Source organism: Suncus etruscus, chromosome 1 (genome assembly GCF_024139225.1).
Source record: "Suncus etruscus isolate mSunEtr1 chromosome 1, mSunEtr1.pri.cur, whole genome shotgun sequence".
Classification (NCBI taxonomy): domain Eukaryota; kingdom Metazoa; phylum Chordata; class Mammalia; order Eulipotyphla; family Soricidae; genus Suncus; species Suncus etruscus.
Genome location: NC_064848.1, coordinates 28,066,525 through 28,091,539, shown reverse-complemented (window position 1 = coordinate 28,091,539; position 25,015 = coordinate 28,066,525). Strand labels below are relative to the sequence as shown.

Below are 25,015 nucleotides of genomic sequence, written 5' to 3'. Positions count from 1 at the left end.
ACACCGGCCCAGTGGGGCCCAACTGTGAAAAACTGTGAGTGTGACCTGTCTATGTCTGTCTACTGTCCTCTTGCATGAAACTCTTGCGAGTGGGGCAAAAAGAGGCTCCAGCGGAGCACGACCGCTCCGCTTCGTTACGCGCCGTGCACTCTTTGTAAGGAAAGAACACCATTGCAACGAGAAGGAAAAATCACACTAAGAACGGCGCTATATCACAGAAGCAAACATTTCTCTCCGGACTGTCTTCTCTGTTACATGCTCGGGCCTAAGATTTGACCCAGTGTGAGGCTTCATCCACGGAGGATTCCCCTCCCTTATAGGCAAGTCAGCCCATCAAGAAAGGGAGGAGCCAGAGGAGTGTGCTGCCTGCATCATATAGACAATGAATACCGCCACAACACGTAGAAAAAACCACAATACAAGTGTGACAATGGGGAAACAACGCAGGCCAGCATCAGACATAGAGAATGAAGATGACAATTCTGAGGACCAGATAACGACCAACCAACTAATCAACCTCTCAGATAAGGACTTTAGACTAGCAATATGGAAGATGCTCAATGGACTCCAAGAAACCATGGATCGAGTTGAACAGAACACTAATAAGAACCAAGAAAATATGAAGACAGAAATGACAAAACTCCAAACTGAAATAACATGTCAACTAACAGGACTGAAAAAGTCAGTAAACGAAGTGAATGACAAAATGGAAAAGCTCTGGGACAGGGTATCAGAAGCTGAGAATAGACTTGGTGCTGTGGAAGATGAGATACATAACAATTCCATACAGCAGGAGAGATTGGACAAAAAACTTAAAGCAAATGAGCAGACAATGGAAAAATTAGTCAAAGAATGGGAACAGATGAAAATAGAAGTCTATGATAAGATCAGCAGAAACAACTTAAGAATCATTGGAGTGCCAGAGACCCAGGAAGAAAATTTCCAGGAAGAATCAACTGTCAAGAACATCATTAAAGAGAAACTTCCAGAGCTAAAGAATATATGTGATCAAATCCTGCATGCCCGAAGAGTACCAACCAAAAGAGACCCCAGAAAAACCACCCCAAGACACATCCCAGTCACAATGACAAATCCCACAGATAGAGACAGAATTCTGAAAACAGCAAGATCAAAAGGGGAAATCACGTTCAAGTAAGCTTCCCTGAGATTTACAGCAGACCTGTCACCAGAAACACTCAATGCCAGAAAGCAGTGGTGGGATATTGTGACAAGACTGAATGAAATGAATGCTTCACCCAGAATACTATACCCAGCAAAACTCACTTTCCGGTTTGACGGAACAATACATGGTTTCACAGACAAAAAACAGCTCAGAAACTTCACAGACACAAAACCAGTCTTTTTTTTTTTTTTTTTTTTTTTTTTTTTTTTTTTAAAAAAATTTTTTATTTTTTATTTTTTTTTGTGGTTTTTGGGTCACACCCGGCAGTGCTCAGGGGTTACTCCTGGCTCCATGCTCAGAAATTGCTCCTGGCAGGCACAGGGGACCATATGGGATGCTGGGATTCGAACCGATGACCTCTTGCATGAAAGGCAAACGCTTTACCTCCATGCTATCTCTCCAGCCCCACAAAACCAGTCTTAAGAGAAAAACTGAAAGACCTAATCTAAGACAAGACTACCCAAAAGACACCAAATTTTGAAATAAAGATGGCGTTAAATCCCAGGACAATTCTTTCTTTCAACGTCAATGGACTAAATGCACCAGTTAAGAGACACAGAGTGGCTAAATGGATCAAAAAACTCTATCCAACCTTCTGTTGCCTACAAGAAACGCACCTGAATAGTCAGAACAAACATAGACTCAAAATAAATGGCTGCAGGAAAATTATCCAAGCAAACAACACCCATAAAAAAGCTGGATTGGCCATACTAATATCAGATAATGCAAACTTTATACTCAGGAACGTTGTAAGGGACAAAGATGGACATTTTATATTAATCAAGGGGTACATAGAGCAGGAAGAATTCACTCTCCTAAACATATATGCACCGAATGAGGGGCCAGCAAAATATTTAATACAACTGTTGACAAATCTGAAAAATAATATCAACAACAACACAATAATTGTGGGGGACCTTAACACGGCTTTGTCAACACTGGATAGGTCAACCAGACTGAAACCCAACAAGAATATACTAGACCTGAGGAGAGAAATGGAAGAAAGAGGCCTAGTGGATATATATAGGACACTCCATCCCCAGAAACCTGGATACACATTCTTCTCCAATGTACATGGGACATTCTCCAGGATAGAATACATGCTGGCACATAAAACATACCTCCATAAGATCAAGAGGATAGAAATTTTGCAGACTACCTTCGCTGACCACAAGGCTCTGAAATTATTTGTGAACTCCAAAGGGACTCAGAAGAAACACTTTAACACCTGGAAGTTAAACAGCCTCATGCTCAATAACCAGTGGGTCCGAGATGAAATCAAGGAGGAAATCAAAAGGTTCCTGGAAACAAATGACAATAAAGACACAAACTATCGGAACTTATGGGACACAGCAAAAGCAGTACTGAGAGGAAAATTTATAGCTTTGCAAGCACACATCAGGAAGGAAGAAGGAGCTTACCTGAGTAGCTTAATGACACAGCTAATAGAACTAGAAAATGCTCAACAAAAGGACCCAAGAATAGGAAGACAGAAGGAAATAACAAAGCTGAGAGCAGAAATCAACGAAGTGGAAACCCAAAAAACAATCCGAAAGATCAACGAAAGCAGAAGTTGGTTCTTTGAAAAAATAAACAAGATTGATAGACCACTGGCAAACCTAACAAAGAAAGAGAGAGAGAGAAACTTGATAACTCATATCAGGAATGAAAAAGGAGAGATCTCTACTGATATGACAGAGATTCAAAGGGTAATCAGAAAGTACTTTGAAAAACTCTACGCCACTAAAAATGAGAACCTGGAAGAAATGGATAAATTCTTGGACTCTTATAATCTTCCACGGTTGAAGGAAGAGGATGTAGCATATTTAAACACCCTCATCACCATTGATGAAATTAAAACAGTAATCAAATATCTGCCAAAAAACAAAAGCCCAGGTCCAGATGGATTCACTAATGAACTCTATCAAACTTTCCAAGAGGAACTACTGCCAATCTTGGCAAGACTCTTTCATGAAATTGAACAAGCAGAAACACTTCCAAATAGCTTTTATGAAGCCAACATCACCTTTATACCTAAACCAGACAGAGATGCTACCAAAAAAGAAAATTACAGACCAATATCACTGATGAATGCAGATGCAAAGATCCTCAACAAAATCCTGGCAAATAGGATTCAATGCCTCGTTAAAAAGATCACCCACTACGATCAAGTAGGTTTCATTCCAGGAATGCAAGGCTGGTTTAACATCCGTAAATCTATCAACATAATAACAACATCAACAAGAAAAATAAAAACCACATGATCATATCAATAGATGCAGAGAAAGCATTTCATAAGGTCCAACACCCATTCTTGATCAAAACTCTCAGCAAGATGAGAATGGAGGGAACCTTTCTCAATATAGTGAAGGCCATCTACCACAAGCCAGTGGCAAATATTATCCTCAATGGAGAAAAACTAAAAGCCTTCCCTCTAAATTCTGGCACAAGACAAGGCTGTCCTCTCTCACCACTCCTATTCAACATAGCACTGGAAGTACTTGCTATAGCGATTAGGCAAGAAAAGGATATCAAGGGAATCCAGATAGGAAAGGAAGAAGTCAAGCTCTCTCTGTTTGCAGATGACATGAAACTCTACTTAGAAAACCCTAAAGACTCTATCAAAAAGTTCTCTAGATACAATAGACTCATATAGCAAGGTGGCAGGCTACAAAATTAACACACAAAAATCAATGGCCTTTCTATACACCAATAGTAATAAGGATGAAATGGACATTAAGAAAACAACCCCATTCACAGTAGTGCCACACAAACTCAAATATCTTGGAATCAACTTGAATAAATATGTGAAGGACCTATACAAGGAAAACTATAAAACTCTGCTCCAAGAAATAAGAGAGGACACACGGAAATGGAAACACATACCTTGCTCATGGATTGGCAGGATTAACATAATCAAAATGGCAATACTCCCCAAGGCATTATACAGATTTAATGCCATCCCTCTAAAGATACCCATGACATTCTTCAAAGAAGTGGATCAGACACTTTTGAAATTCATTTGGAACAATAAACACCCTCGAATAGCTAAAGCAATCATTGGGAAAAAGAATATGGGAGGAATTACTTTCCCCAACTTTAAACTTTACTACAAAGCAATAGTTATCAAAACAGCATGGTATTGGATAAGGACAGGTCCTCAGATCAGTGGATTTGGCTTGAATACTCAGAAAATGTTCCCCAGACATACAACCACCTAATTTTTGATAAAGGAGCAGGAAATCCTAAATTGAGAAGGGAAAGCCTCTTCAACAAGTGGTGTTGGCACAATTGGATAGCCACTTGCAAAAAATTGAACTTAGACCCCCAGCTAACATCATGCATGAAGGTAAAATCCAAATGGATTAAAGACCTCGATATCAGCCCCAAAACCATAAGATATATAGAACAGCACATAGGCAAAACACTCCAGGACATTACAGGCATCTTCAAGGAGGAAACTGCACTCTCCAAGCAAGTGAAAGCAGAGATTAACAAATGGGAATATATTAAGCTGAGAAGCTTCTGCACCTCAAAGGAAATAGTGCCCAGGATACAAGAGCCACCCACTGAGTGGGAGAAACTATTCACCCAATACCCATCAGATAAGGGGCTAATCTCCAAAATATACAAGGCACTGACAGAACTTTATAAGAAAAAAACATCTAACCCCATCAAAAAATGGGGAGAAGAAATGAACAGACCCTTTGACAAAGAAGAAATACACATGGCCAAAAGACACATGAAAAAATGCTCCACATCACTAATCATCAGAGAGATGCAAATCAAAACAACAATGAGATACCACCTCACACCACAGAGAATGGCACACATCACAAAGAATGAGAATAAACAGTGTTGGCGGGGATGTGGAGAGAAAGGAACTCTTATCCACTGCTGGTGGGAATGCCGTCTAGTTCAACCTTTATAGAAAGCGATATGGAGATTCCTCCAAAAACTGGAAATCGAGCTCCCATACGATCCAGCTATACCACTCCTAGGAATATACCCTAGGAACACAATAATACAATACAAAAACCTCTTCCTTACACCTATATTCATTGCAGCACTATTTACCATAGCAAGACTCTGGAAACAACCAAGATGCCCTTCAACAGACGAATGGCTAAAGAAACTGTGGTACATATACACAATGGAATATTATGCAGCTGTCAGGAGAGATGAAGTCATGAAATTTTCCTATATATGGATGTACACGGAATCTATTATGCTGAGTGAAATAAGTCAGAGAGAGAGAGAGAAAAACACAGAATGGTCTCACTCATCTATGGATTTTAAAAAAAATGAAAGACACCCTTGTAATAATAATTTTCAGACACAAAAGAGAAAAGAGCTGGAAGTTCCAGCTCACCTCAGGAAGCTCACCACAAAGAGTGATGAGTTTAGTTAGGGAAATAACTACATTTTGAACTGTCCTAATAACGAGAATGTATGAGGAAAATGGAGAGCCTGTCTAGAGTACAGGCGGGGTTCGGGTGGGGAGAAGGGAGATTTGGGACATTGGTGATGGGAATGTTGCACTGGTGATGGGTGTTGTTCTTTACATGACTGAAACCCAAACACAATCATGTATGTAATTAAGGTGTTTAAATAAATTTAAAAAAATAAAAAAAATAAAAAAACATTTTCAGTCATTTATATTTTTATAACTCATTATATAACAAAAATATTTTAACACATAAAATACTCAGTACTAATAAATTAGATTATTTAATTCAAATCAATACACAATTCATACATAAGAAGCATTTTATTTGTGTTCTTAAGATAACGTATCTAGATCAATCCTATAATTGGAACCTTTGTAATTTGAATCTAAAATTATCCCTCCAGACTTCAAGTATCACTCCACCCTTTTCTAAATTGTCAGACTCTTAGGTGCTGAAGATATTCTGATAGTAAGAGATACTCTGATAGTAAGATAATCAGTAGACTTGGTATATCATTATAAAATAGGGCTATAGAACCAGAATCTCATGAACTCTGAATGAACTTGCAAATGTATATTAGATCAATACTGGAGCCAACACAATCATGAGATATCAGAATCACTAATGATAAAAGTATAAATGCAATTATCTTGTCCATTAGGAACAGAGAATAATTGCCTCTATATCTATCTATCTATCATCTATCTATCTATCTATCTATCTATCTATCTATCTATCTATCTATCTATCATCTATCTATCTATCTATCTATCTATACTTGAAACAACAAAAAATCATTTATCTGCAGTTTTAGGGGTATTAGTCAGAAAGCTATTGAACAAAATTTATATCTGATTAAAATATTAAAAATAAGTTTCAAATATCTGGACACATGCTTTGTTTTTAAAGTGACTAATGATTTTGTTTAAGTGACTTTATTTTTTACTTTTTCATCGTGATTTATTTTTTAGCTTAAATACTGTGATTTGCATGGTTGTTCATTATACAGTTATTTTAGATATTCAATGTTTCAGCACAGAGCCTATAAAAATTGTGACCTTTAATTCCTCTATTGTTCCCAACTTTCTATACTCCTGTTTATGCCACTCCCCCCTTAGGAGACACATACTAATTTATATTGCCTGTTACTACAAAATAACAAAATTATTACAAAAATAGGTTAGTAAAAGAGAATTTGTGATAATTATTATAACTCACAATGGTTCTTTTAAAGTTATTGAATATTTACTAAACTCATTGAAATTAGTTGAGTGTCTATTACTTTTCTCACTTCTTGAAAATAGTGAACTTCTCTACAACTTTCTAATCAAAAATTCAGTTTTCCTATTGGACTGTCATTAGTATTAAATTTGGAGCAGAGGAGCTGGGTTGATTTAGTGGCTTGGCAGATTGATGAGATTCAGTTGTAGAGTTGAGCCTTTTTAATACTAGATTAGTATAATCTACAATTTAACTAGATTTTGAGTGCAGGTGGAGTTCACTGGGCCTTCCAGAAAGCTGGCGGATCAGCCCTCCTCCATTCCTAGAAAGCCACAGTGTAATGGCCTAATTTGTCTCTGACTCGGTGTTACTGAATTCTAGAATCATAACACACTATTTTTATTACATGTAACAATGATTATGACAATTTAGGAAATATTGGGGTGCTGGTTAAGGAACATGGCCAGGTTCAGACTCTTGACTGTGCTCAGTTATTCTGGAAACTCAAATATTCCTAAATTGGGGGTGGGGTGGGGTGCCTATGGGATGTTGGGGATCAAACCTATATTGACCTTGTGCAGCACAAATGAACTTTCAGCTGTACAGTCTCTTATACAAAATCATGATTGTTATTTTGAAGAAATTAATTGAAATTTTATTATTTGAAGATTATTTTACATTTTGAATTTAAGTGTACCAATATTCATTAATATGGTACAAACAATATTTAAAGGTGTGCATTACTTACAATTGTTAATATTTTATATTTAATAAAAAAGAAATCGGTCCTGGCTTAAGGAACCATATGGGATGCTGGGGGATCTAACCAAGGTCTGTCATAGGCTAGCGCTGGCAAGGTAGATGCCTTACACCCTGCGCCACCACTCTGGCTCCCCAAATAAGCAATTTTTTTTTTTTTTTGGTTTTTGGTTTTTGGGCCACACCCTGTGACGCTCAGGGGTTACTCCTGGCTATGCGCTCAGAAGTTGCTCCTGGCTTCTTGGGGGACCATATGGGACGCCGGGGGATCGAACCGCGGTCCGTCCTAGGCTAGCGCAGGCAAGGCAGGCACCTTACCTCCAGCGCCACCGCCCGGCCCCAAATAAGCAATTTTTAACAAAAACTTGTGTCTACTAAGGAAAAGCTCAGAATCAATTTGTTATTACAAGGTCAGTTTCTACTTGCTAACATGTAAAGTAATCTTTTGTAGCATTAGTAGACTGCTATCTAAGTAATAATAAGGAACATGCTTCGATTATAACATAGAGTTTTGTTCAGTGCCATTCCCAGCAGTGCTCAAGATTTAGTCCTGGCTGATTTCTCAAGAATCACTCTTGGAGGTATGGGGTGCCATACCTAGAGCCAGGAATAGGCCTGGTCTTGTACTTGTGTTGCAAAAGAGCTTAAATGTCTTTATTAAAACTTTCTGTGTAATTAGCTATTACCTTGCTCTACAAAAACTAGATCCTACAAGATTAATCAAATGGAATACTACAGTCTACCTTTAAAGTACATTCATTGATCCTTTATATAGAGAGTTATTATTTTAGATATCTTATGTTTTATAAACTTTTTAGAAACAGACCATATGTCATTATAAATATCAAACATTTTTAATAATGTTATTTTTCTTTTAATGTCACTGCTCATTCACTTAGAAATGCTTTCTTATTTTATCAAAACTCACTTTTCCTCAGTTGATAGAGGACAGGATTATTGATTATATAAATGTTATCTTATAGTCATGTTTATATGTTTAGAAATATCTTGAGTTTAGGAATATCTTTAGTGGTTCTATGTGATTTATTCCACTTTTTTTTTTTTTACAAATCGAAGTGGACAACAATTGAGTTGAACAAACACTCTCTTAGTAGGCTCAGAGATTTTAGAAAGGATTAAATGGCTATTTTTTCTTTCATGAATATCACTGGAGTCTAAGATGGCTAGATACATATATTATCTTATTATCTAAAGTAAAAGTAATTAATAATTTGGTGCAGATCACCTCATTCACCCTTAAAGATTGAAAAGTATTGTCCATCTCAGGAAAGCCACATTTTTTAAATGATTCCCATGATCCTGCATGACTTTGATCTCCATTAAGTCTTTTAACTTTTCTTTCAGCTACAGCAAAAACAACATCCTTAAAAAATCATATACAAGGCTGATCTTGTTTATATCTTGAGAGTTTCACAGTTTTCCTGTCTGGAATATACCTACTTCTTTCTTACAACTGTTACCTTAATTTCTTCTGTTGCTTTATTTTTTTTTTTACTGAAACCACTTTTCTAGTGAAGCTTTCCTTTGCATCCTATCTAAACTTTCAACTCTTATATATCCCCTTTGCACTACCTCCTAAGTACATTTTTTAATATAGAATGTTATATATTATTCTCTTTTTTATTATGGGCAAAATGAATTAAAAATCTTTCATAGTAATATTTAAGGCACATAGTAGTAATGAATGAGGGGCATTCCCACCACCAGTGTTGTCCTCCCTCCACTCCTGTTCCCAGCATGCATCCCTCTTCCTCTATCCTCCATAATGCTAGTGCAGCTGTTCCCCCCATGGACAGCTTGTTGTAGATTGGGTATCATTTCTGTTGTCATTGACTTTGGATTTTGTGCTCAGGTCTGATCATTTTTTATTTCCACCAAAGGGACATACGACTGACTGGTCTTGGTACCATCCATTTTTCTCCCTCCAAATATAATGCTGATCAAGGTGATTACAGTAATGTGGCTCTATTTGAGATATAAGAAGGGCAATGGGAGGAATCTGTCTAGGTGCTTTATGTGTTATATTTTATTTTTAATTCACTTAAATCATCCTGCATTGAAACTAAAGAGCTGTGGCTTAAAAACTAAAAAATAAAAAACAGTTGAAAATTAAAAAACTATGACCTATTACAATTTAAATATTAATATTTTGGGTTTTATTGGGTGCCATACACAGCAATTCTAAGTACTTACTTTTGGTTCTGTGCTCAAAGATCACTTCTTTAAATTAAAAAAGTTAATATCTTTATTTAAACACCATGATTACAAACATGTTTATAGTTGGTTTTCAGTCATAAAAAGTTCACTCACATCCCCTTCACCAGTGATCTCTATCACTTCTTGACTGACTTTGAGTACCAAAAGTGATGTCAGGGATCAAATCAAGGTTGGGCCACATACAAGGCAAGTACCTTACTGCTGTATTATGTCATCAAGCCCTTTAGATATTTTGTTCACTTTGTATTCTCTGTCACATACTAAATGTCCAAATGCTAAATACATGGTATGCAAATAATATATAGTGAAAGAAATTATATAATATAGTTATTTTATGAGATTGTGTATATGCAATTCCAATGCTGAATTATTATTTTTATTATTAATATAATTTAGTTGGTATTTAAAAATTTTAAGAAAGTATATTTATAGAGCCAGAACAATGGTGCAGTGGTAGGGCATTTGCCTTGCATGTGGCTAACCCAGGGTGGACCACAGTTAGATACCCGAGTGTCCCATATGGTCTCTAAAGACAGGAACATTTTCTGAGCTCATAGCTAGAAGTAACACCTGAGTGTAAAAATCAAAAAATCAAAAAAGTTATATATTTAAAACTCCTGTAGGTTTAACTGGTATGATACACACCTGATCATTCACTTAGGTTAAAATAAAAGTTTTGCACTTCAGATTTAGATGTTTGACAGAGATCTTGCCTATAAAAATTAATATTAACATTAAAAATTACATTGATATGTTTAGTAATGTTAAAATGAACTATATATGTCAGTATATATATTTCAGTATTCAATGATTATATTCTCACAGATTGAATAAGGAATGAATAACTATATAATAAATAGGCACTTTAGGTAAATTAACTTAGAAAATTGTAAATTGGGGCTGAGCGATGGCACAGTGGAAGGCGTCTGCCTTGCCCACGCTAGCCTAGAACAGATCGTGGTTTGATCCCCCAGCATCCCATATGGTCCCCCAAGCCAGGAGCAAATTCTGAGCACATAGCCACATAGCCAAGGGTAACCCCTGAGCATCACAGGGTGTGGTCCAAAAACAAAACAAAACAAAAAAGAAAATTATAAATTAAGGATAATAAACTGAGTGAATATTCATTTAAATGAAAGTAAGTAGAAACAATTTTGTTTCAATGAGTTTCAAAAGCAATTTATAATACAATTCTAGATTTTAAGAGGAGTTAATATTTAATTACCAAGCATTGCTTAAGTGTTATTATACACTTTGGAAAATAAGATATCAAGGTTGACATTCCTTTATTGTATTTATCATCTTGATCTGTCTGTCTCATCATTTACTTAAACATACAAATGAACACATGCACCCATATTTTCATGGTAATACACAAAATTTAGTAAGGATATGTACAAATGTTGAACATGATAGTTTAATTGAAGCAATATATTCAAATAATTAGTATCTTAAAAATATTAATGAGCCACTGTTTTCAGGAGAGAACTCCAAAATTGTAAGCAGAGAGATTTTCTATTTTTTAATTTAATTTAAATTTTTCTTTAAATTTTTGAATTATAACCAGTGATAATCAAAGTTTATTTCTGGCCCTCACCTTAGGGATCATTCTTGGCAGTCCTCTGGGAACCATTTGTGGTACCAGGAATTGAAATATACTACATTTTGAACTGTCCTAATAATGAAAATGTATGAGGGAAATGGAGAGCCTGTTTAGAGTACAGGCGGGGGTCGGGTGGGGAGGAGGGAGACTTGGGACATTGGTGATGGGAATGGTGCACTGGTGATTGGTGGTGTTCTTTACATGACTGAAACCCAAACACAATCATGTGTGTAATCAAGGTGTTTAAATAAAAAAAGAAAAAAAAGAAAAAAATTAAAAAAAAAAAAGAAATATAGTTAGCCACCTGCTAAGCAAGCAACCTAACTCCTTTACTTTCTCTGGAGCCTCAGCAAGGAAACTTTCTAAAAAACACTTGTTAAGGTTTCTGTAGCATAGTTTCAGAGAGTTAAAGAAAGGTTACATAAAATAGAAGATTCAGTTTAGTTTAATTTTCAAAGATGTGCTTCATTAATTTTAATGTGTTTTTTTTAAATAATGAACGCTTCACGAGTTTGCGTGTCATCATTGCACAGGGGCCATGCTAATCTCTGTATTGCTCCAATTTTAGTATATGTGCTGCCGAAGCAAACACTAATGTACATTTTTTTAGATAAAGTATTTTAATACAAGTATTTTTGAATGAAGCAATGATATTGTTAAGAAACATACAGTGGTTACTTAAATTTTGTTCTATTTGGACCCTTACACGTGACAAGCATAGCCTTGCAGGCCCCCTAGCATGTTGGTTGTGGCCATGGAGACCCCTGAACACCATGGGGTTCGGGAATAATCCTTTTCACTGCAGAGACCAAGAAACACAATGTCCTTAGGCCTTTGTATTGAACTGCTAGCAGGCTGACTAGAAATACGCATCAGACCCTAAGCCTCTTAAACAGAACTTTAGACCACTGCCTCTTTCTCAAAACAACAACAAAGAAAAAAAGAGATGAAAAGAGAGAGAGAAGTGTTTGTCAATTGATTCAGATATCTAAAAGTTAAAGTGAAAAAATTTGAATGAACCCTTCTTTATTATACAGGGCAGACTATATACAAAGAACCAAAGAACTGCAAAAGATACTAAGGTGTCAACTCAACAGGTCCAAATAGCTCATGTAGGATTAGAATTAGAACTGAAATTAACACTTCACACACCTGTTAAAATATTCTAATATATTTAAAATAGATTCAAGTAATATAAATCTAAAAACAACAAAATACTCTGCTAATTTTTATGGAGTTTAAATATGAGTTAACATAGTTATGGTTGCATAATATGTTCATAAGAAAGATGGAAAAGAACAGTAAAATAGGATAGTTCAACATCAGTGTAACTTATTAAAAATGAATATTTGAGAATTATATTTAATCTTTATATAAAATATTTTTAAGCACCATAATTGCAAGCATGATTGTAGTTAGGTTTACTTTCTCAATATTTAATTAACAACTTCTGAAAAAAAGTATTGTTAGTTTTCCTTATAGTTTAAAATTCAAAGAAATTAACATTCTTTCAAATTTCAAATTCTTTCTGGAAACATTTACAAAATTTAGAAATACATACATACCTACTAAAGGATTCATCAAAGGAGATTTACAAAAATCATTTTCCAGAGAACATTTATTGTAATTGTTATTGTTTTGGGTCATGCCTAGAAATGCTCAGGGATTACTCTTGACTACTGTCTCATAGATAACTCTGGTAGAAGTCTGGGAACCATATGCTGTGCTGAGGCTCTAACCCACATCTGTGATAAACTTAAAGTCCCCTATCTGTTCTACCATCACTCTAGTCCTATTTTAGAGACCATTTTTAATACTTTAATTAAAGCCTCTGAAGTACTAATTAGTTGTTTAAAGTTAATTGGTTAGTTTTCTTAAGTAGAAATATATCATTTGAATTTTCCTAAAAGTAAATGATTTATGTATTCCCCTTTAAAGATCTAAATTAGTAAATTCAAAGTCCGCTTTGATATTTATTTTTGCAACTAAGCCTAGAAACTGTTATTGACAACAAACATACTATGTTGTTGGCTACTATTGTATTTATTGACAAATTACTTGGAGCCAGACAATACTCAGAACATTTTCACGGAAATGAGCCTATCAAAATATCATAAGAACTATATGATGTAAGTACTATTATAGGCATTAATATGACTTTCTTATTGTACTGAAATTCATGTTGACATAAAAATAAGTTAGTAACATTCAGATTTTTGCAATTAACAGTATTGGAAATGTTTCACAAATACTCTAAGATGATACATGTGAACCATTTCTCTAAATATGTATTTAGAACCATAAACTAATTAAAACTTTTATATATTATTATTGGTATAAAATTTGCATTCATGTGTATTGCATACCCTTAATGTGTATTAAAATAACTTTTTTTTTGGTTTTTGGGCCACACCTGGTGGTGCTAAGGGGTTACTCTTGGCTGTCTGCTCAGAAATAGCTCCTGCAGGCATTGGTGACCATATGGGACACCGGGATTCGAACCAACGACATTTGGTCCTGGATTGGCTGCTTGCAAGGCAAACACCACTGTGCTATCACTGTGCTATAACTATTTTGACATTAAGTAACTATTTTGACATTAAAATTGCCCTTAACTTAAGAAAAATAGAAATTTGGATAATGACATATAATTAAGCTATTAGAACAGATGCAAATAAATAAGTTCTTTGTTTTCTAAATCTAAAGATAGATCTTTTAAGTGGCACTTGAAATATTTGTCAGCTGTCTGAGTCAACTTGGTTTTGAAAATGATTCTGAAACATCATTATTATTCTGAATCTTTTAAATATCCTTAAGCTTGTATTTTCAAGAAATAGATGAAATGTATAAATTGTAATTATTTTTAGATTTTTACAATGTATTTTACAATCATCACATATGTCAGCAAGAGTATTTATATTTAAATTAGTTAATCTTGAAACCAAGCCAAATGTCTCTAAAGATAATCTTGATTTTTAGCCACATGTAACAATTAAATATGTACAACTAAGATGTAAACAAAGATAGTTCTGAATAGGTTGCCATTTTCTTAAGCAATAATTAACAGATTATGCACTCATTATTAACAGTATAGTTGTATTATTAGCACATATTTCATACAAATGGTATGTTGATGCAATTGAGAATTTGTAAAGTGGATTTGGTTTTGCCCCTGGAACAAAAGTGTCCTAGTTTAAAAAAGTACTTTAGTTATTTAAAGGATAAAAAATATTTTCTTAGCCTTTAGATTCATAAAATATTAGTTCCAGGCAGAAAGAAACATAGCCTGGAATAAAGCATTTCTTTCAAAAGGAAAATGGGCATAATTTATCTTTACCTCTCCTAAAATTCTCTTCTTTGTGACACTTTGGTTTTACAATTTACCTTTGTTCTATTCTGTCCATCTTACAGATATATTCTGATAAATCTAAAACAGTTTTGCTTTTATTACATTTTCTGGCTATAAAACATTAATAACAGATTTATATTTTTATTATCATTTATACTGCAAATGCAGGAGACATCTTAAATTCTAATTTAATGCACCTTTAGTGTCATTTTTATTAGCCCATTATTTTCCATCTGTACTGTTTTGAAAGTGTGTTTTACATTTGTGCCATAGTCAAAATAGTAGCAGGGATCTAGAATTTTAAGAAATACTTTTAGTAGGCAGATGGTCCACACTGTCAATATTCTTGAAAATCTACTATAAATTTTTCTGATCCATTGAAGTTATCTTATAAAATTATGAATAACTAATTATATGTGTTGGTGGAAATATTATTAGGAATTACACACAATATTTCTTTCACTGATGATAATAATTTCTACTTTAACTATGGAATCAACTTTTATTAATATCAGAAATGGCTGTGTGCAGAAACAGTTTCAGATACGAACTACAAGAACTGTACTTAAATTTTTCTGAATTCTTTTGTATTACAAATAGTGAGAATGTTTGTGTTTACCTTAAAATAACGAATATGTATATCAGTTATGTTCTCTAACAAGAACTCCTGAACCAATTTCTGCTTTCTTTGTGACTCAGCAGGTGTCATCTTAAAGACTGGGGAAACAGATAGTCCATTTCTAATTAAATACCTAACTTCCTCCCAACCATTTTAATATGCATTTCCTTAAATGGAAAAGCAGGTGGTATCACTTGAGTCTGTATAGTGACAACTTCTTTTTAAAGTATCTGTTGAAATGAAAAATTGGGGACAATGCCAATTGAGCCCTTACTTCTCATTCTCTTAATGGATAAGATGGCTTGTTAGTAGGGAGGGAGTTGAAGCACCCTGGAGGTATAAATATGAGCCATCTTCTCTGCCACTGCATAGGCCCAGCCATATTCAAACCCATGGTGGAAGACAGGTAGGTCTTCTTTGATTCTGTGCATAGCAGGAGCTGGCAGTAAAGTCATGGAGTAAAATAGATTTCTAGAATTATCCTTGTCATTGATTGCAATTTTCCAAGGTCTCCTCTGTGACATAGTTTGCAAAGAGGAGCTTCAGTAAAACTATCATTAGTTTCATGGATCAATATAATTTAAGGAATAGAAAACAACTTTAGTTGTTTAAAAATACGAAGTATCAGAGGGTGTTCCCTACCTCCCCATGGATATCAAATCACAGTATTGATTGGTCTACCACATTACTGTGGAAAAGTTTAGGCTATCAAATAGCATAGATGGGGATACAAATAAAACCACTCACCCACTGGGTATGTTATAAGGCTCCTGAGAGACCTATTGAGTATGCCAGTATAGATTCTTCTCTAAAAGATGTGGCCTCTGTCAATGATATACCATGGAATAGAAGAAAATCTTAAGATTAAAGGCATCATTCTTTCTTTTCTTTCTCTATTTCTCATTGTTTGCTCAGTGACTGAAGGAATTCTTTAAAAATGGGTTACAAAACGGGAAGACATCGAAGAATCCACTTTTTTAAAACCATAAAACATTGCCTTCATATATATAGGATTGTGGTGTAATTATAAAATTAGAAAAAAAGAAATTGAAATAAAAATTATGAAAATCAAGAAATGATTAGTCCATATCAAGATGAAAAACTAAAAAATTTATATTCTAACTTGGAATAATAACTCACCTAACTAATCTGAGTTTGAATCACTAAATATTAGAGATGACTCATGTTGTTTTAGGAAGGAAACTAGAAAGAACACGATTGAGTTTATAATGTACACCACCCTTCACCCAGGAATATTTTGGCCAGTATGCCCCAGCTTTCTTCCCACCCCATGACTGCTTCTGAGGAAGGAATTTTACTCCCTCCATCCTCTCCATTTTTTTCTGTAAACAATGAGATTTGCACTTTTGTTAATAAAGGGGTACTGTGAATATCTACCTTTTAGCAACAATTTCTTGTCTAGAGTGATCAATTCCAACTCTCATTGTAATTGTGGTCTCTTCTCTAGCCTAACTGCACAGGTCCAATGTTGTGGCTTCATACCATGGTCTGGTCCTCTTGACCTTCATCTCTATTGTGTCTATATTATTACTGTACTATTTTTTCTTATATCACACAAATTAGTGAGATTATTATAGTTATATCCCTCTCACTTTGACTCACTTCATTCATAATAATATTCTCCATATGCATCTATGTATAAGCAATTTTCATGACTTCATTTTTCCTAACTGCTGAATAGAATTCCATTGTGTTATACCACAGTTTCTTTATCCATTCATCTGTTCTTGGGCACCTACAATATTTCAAAGTAGATCTACAGAGTTTGGGGTGGGAGTGATAGCATAGCAGAAGGGTATTTGCCTGCACATAATCGACATAGGTTTGATCCCTGGCATCATATGGCTCCCCCAGCCTGCTACGAGTAACTTGCAAGGAGCAACTCCAAGATCTGCTGTGTAGCTAAAAACAAACAAAAAACAGACTTACATATTGACTAAATTTCTTCATCTGTAAAGTGCTTTAGTCTGTAAAATAATAATTTTTCCATGTATTTTTTTGAAATCTTTATGTGAAGGCATCTTCATAAAAATTCACTTCATAAAATTATACACTTAGTTTACTACTGAATTTACTAGTGACTTATAAACCTTAATGATATCACAAGTGCTTAAACTGCAGTAACATTTTTAGTTCAATTTATAGAAATATAATTTCTGCTATATTTATCAGTTTTTTAATTTTTGAGGAAAAAAATTTTGGAAAATTTTAGTTAGAAAAATCTAGGATTTTTGTTTGTATATATAAGCATATTTATATATTAAACATATATACTTAATAAATTCAGAAAGAACTTTAGGAACTTTAATTTCTTTGATTTCCAAAACCACATATAACATTATTTTGGCAGAATTAACCAGACAAGAGTTTCACATATATTTTCAAGATAAAATTTTCATTCAGAAGCTACAAAATTTTCATGTAGTCATATAGAGACTGTAAACTTTATTGTAAGTGTGGCTTAATTATATTTGAATTGTATTTGCCACTTTAAAAGAAACAACAAGTATTTTATTTTTATTTTATTTTAAATAATACATTTATTTAAGCACCATGATTACACACATTTTTGTAATTGGGTTTCAGGCATAAAAAGAACACCCCTCTTCACCAGTGCAGCATTCCCACCACCAATCCCCCCATCTCCCTCCTCTCCCACTCCTTGTTTATATTTGAGACTAGCATTCTAATTCTCTCACTCATTAACATTGACTTGATAGTTGTTAGTGTAGTTATTTCTCTAACTGCACTCACTACTCTTTATGATGGGCTTCATATTGTCAGCCATGCCCTCATCGCCATTGTGTCTGTATCACAGTTTCTTTAGCCATTCCTCTGTTGAAGGGCATCTTGGCTGTTTCTAGGATCTGGTTATTATATATAGTGCTGCAATGTATATAGGTGTGCAGAACGCATTTTTATATTGCATTTTTGTGTTCCTAAGTTATATCTGGTATAGTTGGATCATCTGGAGCTCAATCTCCAATTTTTTGAGGAATCTCCATATTGTTTTCCAGAAAGGCTGGGATAGATGGCATTCCCACCAGCAGTGAATGACAGTTCCTTTCTCTACACATCCCAATCAGCACTGATTGTTACTGTTCTTTGTGATGTGTGACAGCCTCTGTGATGTTAGATGGTACCTCATTGTTGTTTTAGTTTGCATCTCCCTGATGATTAGCAATATGGAGCATTTTTATATTTTTTATTAATTACTTTATTTAAACACAATAGCTATAAGATTGTTCATAATACATTTGTTGTTTTTTTCACAGTTAAAGTCATACAATACACAATACCCTTTACCAGTGCACATTTCCCACCACTGATGTCTGCAATTTCCCTCCCATCCTCCTTTATGCCTTCTCCCCTACCTGTCTCTGAGACATACATTTTTTCTTTTCTCTCCTCTACTCAACTCCCCTACACTCTCCTCTCCTCTTCTCCCTCTTCTTCCTCCCTCTCACATTTTTATGTCTTTTGGCTACTTGTATTTCTTCTTTTAGAAAGTGTCTGTCCATTTCTTCTCACCATTTTTTGATGGGGATAGATTTTTTTTTTTCTTGTTAAGGCCTGTCAGTACCTTGTATACCTTAGATATTAGCCCCTTATCTGATGTGTCTTGGGTGAATAGTTTTTCTCATTCTGTGGACAGCCTTAATAACTATTTTCTTTGAAGAGCTGAAGCTTTTCTGCTTAATATAGAGTCACCTGTTTATCTCTGCTTTCACTTATTTGGACAGTGATGTTTCCTCCTTGAAGATGCCTTTAGCCTCAATGTCATGAATTATTTTACCTATGTACTATTCTATATACCTTATGGTTTCGGGTCTGATATCAAGATCTTTCATCCATTTGGATTTAACCTTTGTGTATGGTTTAGATAGAGCTCTGAGTTTTCTTTTTTGCATGTGGCTGACCAGTTGTTCTATCACCAATTGTTGAAGAGGATTTCCTTGCTCCATTTTGCATTTCTTGCCACTTTGTCAAAGAGTAATTGATTGTATGTTTGAGGATCATTCTCAGAATACTCAAGTTTATTCCATTGATTTGAGGATCTGTCTTTATTTTAGTACCATGCTGTTTTAATGACTCTTTCTTTATACTACAATTTAAAGTTGGGAAAAGTGATGTTTCCCATATTCCTTTTCCTAATTGTTCTAATTATTCTTTGGTTTTACTGATCCAAATGTATTTCCAGAGTGTTTGATCCTCTTTTTTGAAGAATGGCATGGGTATCCTTAGAGGAATTGCATTAAAATATGTACAAAGCTTTGGGGAGTATTGCCATTTAATTATGCTAATTCTCTGAATCCATGAGCAGGGTATGTGTCACCATTTCCTTGTGTCTTCTTTTATTTCTTGAAGCAGTGTTTTGTAGTTTTCTTTGTATAGGTCCTTCACCTCTAAGTTAAATTTACTTCAAGGTATTTGCGCTTGTGTGGCACTAATGAGAATGGGAATATTTTATTCATTTCTTCTATATTATTATTTGTGTAGGAGAAGGCCATTTATTGTTGTGTGTTTATTTTTTTAGCCTACAACAAGCATTTTAAAATGGAAAGCTTGAAGATTTAACAATTTTTAAAGTATCTTAAATGTCTGTCATTAATAACTCAAAAAAGAGAGAGAAAGTGATTAGAATTTATTCTGATGATAACAAAATGACCTTTGGTTAGTTTGAATATTAATGATAAGTGATATAAAGAAACAGATACCTAAAAGTTAGAAAAAGGAATTATATTTAATCAAGTGGTAAATTAATGTGCTGATGAAGAAAGGGTTAGTTATAGTCAAAAATAATAATGTGAGGGTTGGAGAGATATACAGGAGTTAGAGTGCATCCTTACATGTAGCACTTCCAGTTAGATTCCAAACACTACATTTCACATGAGCATTGAACTATAGTCCTGAATGCCTTTGAGCTCTTACAATGTACCCTGTGTAATTTCCTATATCACGAGATCTGGATATACTATGTTATGTCCTACCAGTGACTTATCATCCTGCTTCAATGAGTATCACTGGGAGTAGTCCTAGGATATCCCGAGCACTCTTGTGAGCTTCCCGTTCCCTCCTCCAACAGAAATGATAGATGAAAAGAATGCTTGATAGAATATTACATGTTTAAAATTCAGATTTTGGACCAGAGAGATAGCTCAAAAAATGGGTTCCACATTGCATATTAAATCCCTATGTTTGATCCCTAATGCTACACAATTTCCCCCACACTCATAGCTATTTCTCCTTCCATGCAAATGCAAGAAGTTCTATTTGAATGAAAGATTTTATTCCATAGGGCTGTGATTCTGTTAGTTGGGTCTGGAAAACCTAAAGTTAAAATAATAAAAATAATAAGGTAGCCAGAACAGCTACAGTAGTATGATTCATTGGACACATAAAAAAGTAACCCATTTTTGTATTGTTGTAGATCTTAATATTCAGAATGTATTTACTAAGAATTCATGTGTCAAGTAATTGCAGGATTGATGCAATTATGTTGCATGCAGCTATGTTCTAATAGAGAAGTCGGATATGAAGCCAGTACAAATGTGGATGGATAGATCACTGTATCAGATAGCATTTCTGTAGCCATAATTATGTACTACCCTAAATAAATATATATATATATATATTTTTGTGGTTTTTGGGTCACACCCGGCAGTGCTCAGGGGCCACTCCTGGCTCCATGCTCAGAAATTGCTCCCGGCAGGCACGGGGAACCATATGGGACGCCGGGATTCGAACCGATGACCTTCTGCATGAAAGGCAAACGCCTTACCTCCATGCTATCTCTCCGGCCCCTAAATAAATATATTTTAACTAGATTTAAAGTTAATATGGGGAGTAAAGTTCATGTTCAATTAAAACAGTCCTTAATATAAACTGGAATTAAACTTTATTAAGCAAGGGAAAGAATAACACAAAATAAACTAAAGGATGGGCCAAAGCAAAAATGTCTTTGTGATAAAAGCCAAATTACAAAAGACATAGAAAATCCATGAAATTATGTAGAAGATAACCAGAGTTAGCTCCACATTGGCTTTTCAATTTACAGAAAGTATTATGAATGCAGTATAGAGCACAGAATGGAATCGGACAAGGCTGGAAGATAGGAAGTCCTTTTGCCCATTTGAAAGAGTGTCAGAGTTGAGAATAAAGATAATAGCCCAGACTAGAGTTGGAACTGTAAAAGGTAAAAATTATTGAACAGAGAAATCCTAGAAAAAGGTGAATAAACAGGATTTGTAGCTTGGTATGAATATGGTTGCTCACCTCATCTCTGAGTAAGAGAGTTGTGTTTTTCACTAAGTTAGGGATTCCTCTGTGGATAGCAGAGGGAAGGGATGTTGAATGACAAATTGAGATTTACACATTTATCTTTGCATGTCTGGGAGAAATTGCAAGAAAATAAGAATTATATTATAAAATTGAAATTATATAGTATTTCTTGAGGTTGCTGTCAATGCATTGAAATTAAACTGTAATGGGTGTGAGAACATATTGTCATATGTCAGAACATTACGGGCTCTTAGCCACATTATTTGTATCTTATAGTTTTACTTCTAATATTTTACCTTGAAGATCACTCAGGCCTTTGAGAATTTTGTATCTTTGCATTATTATTTTTCCTCTTGTACTTCACTGGCTACAATTTCTGAAAGGTTTTTATGATATCTTCTCAAGTGGGATCATTTAAATGATTCTTCTTTGAAGTTGAAGGCCATGGGTTTTATAAAAAGAGTAACGTATTCAGTATTTTTAAAGTCTGAATTTTTACACTTTGGTGGGTTTAAAACTAATACTCTGGTTGCATAACATTTTTGGCATTTTTAATAACAGCTACTCATGTGATCCATATCATAAAATATTTATTTTAATGCACATGATTAAGAATGAGCAATTGCTATTTTTGATAGAGTCCTTTATCTGGAGAAATTATTTTATAGGATGGTAATTATCATGCAAAACTTAAAATTAAATAATTGTAATAATCAATGAATCACTTTATTTTGCAACATCAATATAGGACAGTAGTGCTATATCAGTATAGCACTATTGTAGTGGTGTTTGTTGTCAATTTTGATGACGTTCCTCTGTATCTATTTTAATTATATATAAGAAAAATTTTTTTAAAAATCTGTTTGGGCTACACTTAACTGTTCTATTGTTAATTTCTGGTTGTGGCTTAAAGATCAGTCTTGACTCTGTTATGGAAACAACTGGCTGTATAGGATATTGGACCAGATGCACTATATTGGGAGCATTCTTTACCCATTGCACTAACTCTCTGTACCTTAAACCTAAATTTTCTTATTTTGGGACAGATAGCACAGCAGAAAAAGTATTTCACTTTCTTGCAATCAATACTGCTTTTATCCCAGAACTACTGATAGAACCCTAAGCACATTGAGAGTAAAACATAACAGGCCAGAACAATAGCAAAATGGAGTCATTTGCCTTGCACACAGTCGACTGGGTTCTATACTCAAAATCTTATATGATCCCTCAAGCTTGCATCACTACATTTAGTGATTACTAAATGTAGAGCCAGCAGTAACTCCTCATGGTAGCTGGGTTGGTATGACTCAAAAGCAAAACAAAATAAACCAAAAGAAGGATTCATAAACATAGAGCAGAGTAAGCTCTAAGCATCATCATGTAAGGAAGATGATGTAGCAACTTCTTACCTAGTCTCCTACATGTTATTTAAAATGGTAAATGAAATATAAAATTATTTTCATTGCTTACACAGGAATATCAGACTGCAATAATGGTATAAAAGTCAAAAGTCAAATTTCCCTTAAAGAACCACTAGAACATAAGAAGTAGCAAACATTTTATGCATTACTATATATATTATATATATAATATATTGGTCAGAATTATTCTTGCGAATTTATTTCTTGGTTATGCTGAGTTAGGAAAAACTAGAACAATATCTCTCCTTGGATTTCCTTATGAAATTCTGTTGACTCATTGGGTCTCTGTTTATTCTTTAACTCTTCCTTTTTCCTTAAAGAATTCAGGTAAGAAAGGCACTCCTGTATTATAAAATTTATGGATTTTTATCTCTAGTAGGAACTTGTTTCTATACCTAAGATTTCCCCATTTTAGTATGCCTATGAAAAAACAAATAATGCAATATTATATTATTGGTGTACTTTAGGATAAGTGACAAGCTATACAATCTCTGTGCCCTGGTTTTGACCTGAGCTCTTATCATAGGCAAGGTTTTTCTACTAGAATTTTTTTACTAAGCAGAACCAAAACAAGCAAAAAAAAATAAACAAACAGGGGTGGATGGAGGAGGCTACCTCTACATATGGAAATAAACACACTAAAAATATAATATTTAAGGAAATAAACACACAAAGAAAAAATATCTGCTTAAGTCTTTCTAGGTAGTATGATGGGAGAATAAGATCCAGAGCACATTTTTGTCCGGTATCTTGGTCTATTGGAGTCGGAGAAATGGTTTGTAGCAGTAAGGGATCAGGTAATGTCATCGAATTGGTGTCTCTCTGGAGCTGAATTCAGTAGTAAGCAACAGTTCACATTTAGGTGAGGTGAAAGGAAAAGGGCCACATAGAATAAGTCAGCAAGCAGTAATTGAACATTTCTCATGGGGACTTGACTTAGACCTCATGTGACCGGACATGGATCATCCAACCCCAAATCCCGAATCCTGAATCCCAACCTTAGAACTGGCACAGTTCCCTGCACCAGCAACAGGAATCAATCCCTTACCCCTCTCGGTAGACCCTAATACTGCTCTGGCACCAACTTGTGCCAGGGTAGGTTCATTTGACACCCTGAAGTTAAGGAACAGCAACTTGATCTAAGGGCAGATTGCTCTAAGGGCAGATTGCTCTACCTCATTACCTAACAGTGAGATAAAAACAGAAAAACTTCCATCCTAGGATCAATGCAAAAACCAGGATAATTAATTGCAGAAGACTGACTACAACAACTGAGCAGAACGTTTCCTAGCACCATAAAGAAAGAACTTGGGATTTGACAATAAACATGGCTGGAGCCTGTAGTTGGTCACTTGAGAGTATGCTTCAAGGGTAGAGACACCCTGTATCTCTTAGGCCATTTCCTTTCAAATTCCCAATATTTACTGTACTGATGCAAAATAAAAGTCACATTTGCTTCCCCATTTTTTATGCATTTTTCTTCTTCTTTTTTTCCCTTTTTCTAGGAATTTAAGACTCTAGAAGTCTGATAATATTATTGGCTAAGCTAAGAATACTTGTACTAGGGTCAGAAAGAAAAATAATGATGTTTAATTTTCAAAGTATAATCACAATTAGACAAGTTTTATTTATGTGCTTATTAATTGTATGCAGAAAATATATAATTTACTGCAATATTTTAAATACATTGCATTGTTTTAAAATGCAAATCAATACATACAAATTTCTCAAGCAATTGCCTAATGAATGTTTAAAAGTAAAGTTAATTATCCTACAACTTAAAGTAATTGGAGCTTAATCAAAACAAATATGCTAGCATTGAATTCAAATGTTTGTTCACAAGAAATTGTCTTTTGAATGACATGCCA

General features: G+C 34.5%; 1 protein-coding gene and 1 non-coding gene across 2 annotated transcripts in view; one reads left to right on the top strand and one right to left on the bottom strand.

The window, feature by feature from the left end:
* Positions 1 to 25,015, top strand: part of ERBB4 (erb-b2 receptor tyrosine kinase 4) — a 1,143,943-nt gene that overhangs the window by 300,284 nt on the left and 818,644 nt on the right. The gene's annotated exons all lie outside the window — the stretch shown is intronic.
* LOC126028448 (U6 spliceosomal RNA) lies at positions 11,944 to 12,047 on the bottom strand. Its single transcript, XR_007502434.1, has one exon. It is a non-coding gene; the product is annotated as a U6 spliceosomal RNA (small nuclear RNA).